Genomic DNA, 5,000 nt, shown 5'->3' with positions numbered 1-5,000 from the left:
GTGGTCAACTTTGTACCAACGGAGTTGTCAAGATTATTATTGTTATTTTCTTAAACGTTCGAGAGATGATAGAAGGTTAGTGAGGGAGTTCTCAAGTTCTAGTTAGCGTCGAAGAAGTGGCGGTATGTTTTAACTAGTAAAGGGGGCTTCGCATACGCAAAACAGTATATCAGTAAAGGCTTTTATGTAACTGGGGTCTTATGATTTTCTTTTGTGTAGGTAGTGATGTCTGCCTTTTTTTTTGGTATACTGTATAATATATATTTTTTTTTCTTACGGTATGTAATTTAGCTTTTGATGTTCACGGTTGTTTGATGATGGATGGTTTGTGATTGATTACTCGGGAGTTCCTGATGACACTTTTTACTCTGAAGTAATGGAGATTTATGTCTTTCTTCAGCACAACCTCAGTAAACTATTTGAGAGATCACACACACTGGCTTCTGTTGAGATTTAGCGTCCAATTTTTTGTGTGGATATGCTGTATCAGATAATTTATATATGGGATCCAATTGAATTTAATCTGTAAGCAATTCGAAAACGTTGTGTACAACAAAATATATTCATCGAAATCGTGATGATAATCGGAAAGATTTCAGCCGTCTAAAACACACAGTACAAGAACTCTAAAGAATTTAAAGGTAATTATCTATCTAACACCATTTTATTTTATTTTTATTTTTTTGCTGCCAATTAGATTTTTGCTGTTAGAATATTAACGTGTCATTTCACGTGACGTCAGGTGTAGGGCGTTTCACATATTGTGTCGTACTTGCTGAAAATTTTGCATTATTCACGTAATGAAAACAAACTCACAAATGGTGTAAATCTATATACCTACACATAGTTTATGCGTGTATATATATATTATATATATATATATATAGATATATATATACATATATATATATATATATGTATATATATATATATATTGCAGTAATTCACAAGGCACACGTGAAACTAATATGCAGAAAAAACCACTGGGAAATAAGAAGCTTAAATAGACGAAAACGTTCGGACTCAGCTTCTTATTTCCCAGTGGTTTTTTCTGCATATATATATATATATATATGTATATATATATATATATAGTATATATGTATACATGTATATAATGTATATATATATATAGTATATATGTATACATTATATAATGTATATATATATATATATATATGTATATATATATACATATATATGTATATATATCTATATCTACATATATATATATATATATATTATACATATATAAATAACTATATATATATATATATATATATATATATATATATATATATATATTAACAACCACAATGCACTTTAATTCTAAGCCATCAAATATTCATATATATTATACATATATATATATATATATATATATATATATATACTGTATATATATATAATTATATATATATATATATATATATATATATATATTAAAAACCACAATGCATTTTAATTCTAAGCCATTAACATCGGGAGACCCAATGGAGGCCACAACCAGAAATTGAAATGTGGTACTACCGAGGACTCGAACTCAGCTATCACATGACAAGTGACGCAGTGACTTATCAACACGCTACCAAGAGAGATATAAGTCAAGCGCAATATTCCTTATATATATTTGTATGCTCGAGTACATACACATACATGAAATCTTGCGTTCAACCCATCTCCACTATGATAGTACAATTGGAAGTATACAAACGCGGAAAAGTATTTGTACAACACTGAATGGGTCCCAGTGATTAGAAATACAGTTTAACAACCACAATGCACTTTAATTCTAAGCCAATTTTTCTTGAAATGGCAAAATTAAAACAAGGGAGGTAGCCTAAAAGGGAAAGGCATAAAATCATTCCCACCCGTTCCATCCCTAAATACAATCCACTCCACCCTCTTATCTTAGCACCTCCTGGATGACGGGTCATCCCTGCACCCTGTCCACTGCCCTGGGTCAGAGGTAGTGTCGCAAGGCACAGCACATACACAGCAAGGCCGCTTCATTAAATCGGCGACCCCCCTCTCCGTCCCCCCATAGCGAAAAGGAGAAGACGGGGAGAAATCCCTTCGTTCTGCGTCAAATTTTCCTCACACATACTACCTCACCTCTCATCCCCCCACCCATTCCACCTCATGCATCACATCATCATCCATATACAACCATTTTCCATTCAACCCTGTCTTTTGTCCTCTCCCGTCCTTCCTCAACAGACATTCCCCTCTTCCCCAAAGCCCCCTTCACCCCATCCATCCATCTCATCCTAGGACGTCCCCTCATGTTCACTCCCTCCACATCTACCATCCATACCTCTTTTATTCGTGCGCGGACAATTGCCACTGGGAAAATTGCCACTGGGTAAATTGCCACCGGGAATATTGTCACTGGGAAAATTGCCCACGTAGGAATATTGCTACCCGGAATATTGACACTATGAAAATAATTTCTTCTTACTTATGAAAAATTAGATTATATGAAATATACAGACAGACGCTACAACCTTATTTACTTATGTCCCAAACTTTTATTATCTGTTTGTCACTCAAGATTTCCCTTTTTATTACGGTTTTGAAAACTGTTTACCTCTTAAAGTTGTTAGATAGTTTTTCCAACAATTGTTATTTAGGAAATTGCTAATTACAAATTTAGGTAACAACTGACTTTTTGTATAGGTTAAACGAGTTGACAACGTTCAAATATTCAACTAACAATTTAGTATTTCTGCTAACTTCAGCCCATAATGGTGTCGATCATTAAGAGTGAACGTGGAAATAATATGCTCGTTGATGAGCAACAATTTATGTATCATAAACATGGGACAAACAAGGACAGTACAGTCATATACTGGGTGTGTAGCCAACGGAAAAAGAGACACTGCAAGGCTAGACTGCATACAAAAACGTCGGACGAAGACTTTGAAGTTTTGAAACATGTAAACAAACACGCGCACGAGTTGACAACGTTCAAATATTCAACTAACAATTTAGTATTTCTGCTAACTTCAGCCCATAATGGTGTCGATCATTAAGAGTGAACGTGGAAATAATATGCTCGTTGATGAGCAACAATTTATGTATCATAAACATGGGACAAACAAGGACAGTACAGTCATATACTGGGTGTGTAGCCAACGGAAAAAGAGACACTGCAAGGCTAGACTGCATACAAAAACGTCGGACGAAGACTTTGAAGTTTTGAAACATGTAAACGAACACACGCACTCATCAACGAAAGATCAAGTAGATGCTAAAGTTGCACATGAAACTTTAAAAGAAAAAGTGAAAACGTCTCACCAATCAAGTCGTGTCCTGGTATCTCAAGCTACAGCGTCTCTCGATGAAGCTGTTGTATCTCAAATGCCCAATACAAGTAACATAAGCAGAAATATCAGGAAGTGGAGACAAAATCTTTCAAATTTTCCTTCCGTACCAAGTGGAAGGACAGGGTATGCAATACCACTAGAATTTACAATCATAGATGGCGGGAAAACTTTCCTTCAATATGATTCAGGTATTGACGATCAGGATCGCATATTGATATTTGCATCTGATGCTGGGCTACAATATTTTAAATACTTTAAGAACTGGGCAAATGACGGTACATTTAAAGTTGCTCCGGAATGTTATTATCAATTGTTAACCATTCATGTGCAGCAAGGTAAATTGAGCATCCCGCGTGTCTTTGCTCTTTTACCTAACAAGACAGAACTAACATATAGAAGACTTTATGAAAAAGTGAGTGAGCTTTTAAGTAGTGAAGAGCCCGAAAATATAACAATTGATTTTGAAAGGGCCTGTTTCAATGGAATAATGGCTGTTTTCCCTAATGTTTCCCTTAATGGGTGTTTCTTCCATTTATCACAATCACTGTATAGAAAAATAGTTGAGCTGGGTTTTAAACAAGAATACCACAACAACAACGAATTTTCTTTAAAAATGCGACATTTTTCAGCCCTTGCTTTTGTGCCAAGCCAAGATGTTATTTGGGTTTTCGAAGAACTATCGGACGATGATGCGATACCACAGGAATTTCTTGCCTATTTTGAATCAACATACATAGGAATTGAGAGAGGGACACGGAATAACAGACGAAGAGCTACACCTACGTTTCCGATCAGTTTCTGGAATGTCTATAGCCGTGTTGTAAATTCTTTACCACGAACAAATAACAACGCGGAGGCATTTCATAATGCGCTTAATAAATCAGTTAGTAACGCCCACCCCAGTATCTGGAGACTAATTGACGCACTCAAAGATGAGGAATGCTTAGCAAAAGCTAAGAGAATTCATTTTGAGCGCGGGGATTCACTTCCAGACAAGAAAAAGTATAAAGATTTAAATGCCAGAATAAAGAACATCGTCTTAAACTACAGCACTTATGATGATAAAATAAGATATCTACGTTCCATTGCTTATAACATGCATGTTTTTAATAAACCAATTTTGTTCTCTCTTATGTATTCTTTATGATCTAAATTTTTAAAATACTTGTTGTAATAAAATCGTGTTTTTATTTGTTTTTTCTTTTTCCTCTATATTTTTTCAAGTCACTTTTATTAAATAAATATATCTAGCAATATTAATAGGTAAACAGTTTTTAAAACTAAAATAAAAAGGTTAAAAATCTTGAGTGATAAACTGATAGTAAAAGTCTCGAATATAAGTAAATAAAAAAATCATAGTGGCAATATTCCGGGTAGCAATATTCCTACGTGGGCAATTTTCCCAGTGGCAATATTCCGGGTGGCAATTTACCCAGTGGCAATTTTCCCAGTGACAATATTCCTAGCGCCCTTTTACTAGTCTTTCTTCATTCATTCTTCCATGTGTCTAAACCATCCTAATACTCTTTCATCAACCCTATCTCCCAACTCCCTTTCCATCCCTGTTCTCCTCCTCACCTCCTCATTTCTCACTCTATCCAGCCTAGTAACCCCTATCATACTTCTCAGACACCTCATCTCAAACACATTCAAACTCCTTCTCTCTTCCAC

At 34.9% G+C, this 5,000-nt stretch overlaps 1 protein-coding gene across 10 annotated transcripts in view; it reads right to left on the bottom strand.

Moving 5' to 3' along the window:
- Window positions 1–5,000, bottom strand: part of LOC143020615 (filamin-A-like) — a 379,720-nt gene that overhangs the window by 274,066 nt on the left and 100,654 nt on the right. For 2 of the 10 annotated variants that reach the window (XM_076177062.1, XM_076177064.1), the window contains exon 2: window positions 1–523. This exon is cut by the window's left edge and continues 107 nt beyond it. The exons of the other annotated variants lie outside the window; for them this stretch is intronic. The gene's annotated coding sequence lies outside the window, so the exon portion shown is untranslated. The remainder of the gene's footprint in view (window positions 524–5,000) is intronic. 10 annotated transcript variants of the gene reach the window in all.

Source organism: Oratosquilla oratoria, chromosome 40 (assembly GCF_046742065.1).
Source record: "Oratosquilla oratoria isolate Oo_2021 chromosome 40, ASM4674206v1, whole genome shotgun sequence".
Classification (NCBI taxonomy): Eukaryota; Metazoa; Arthropoda; class Malacostraca; order Stomatopoda; family Squillidae; genus Oratosquilla; species Oratosquilla oratoria.
This window is presented reverse-complemented; position numbering and strand designations above follow the sequence as displayed.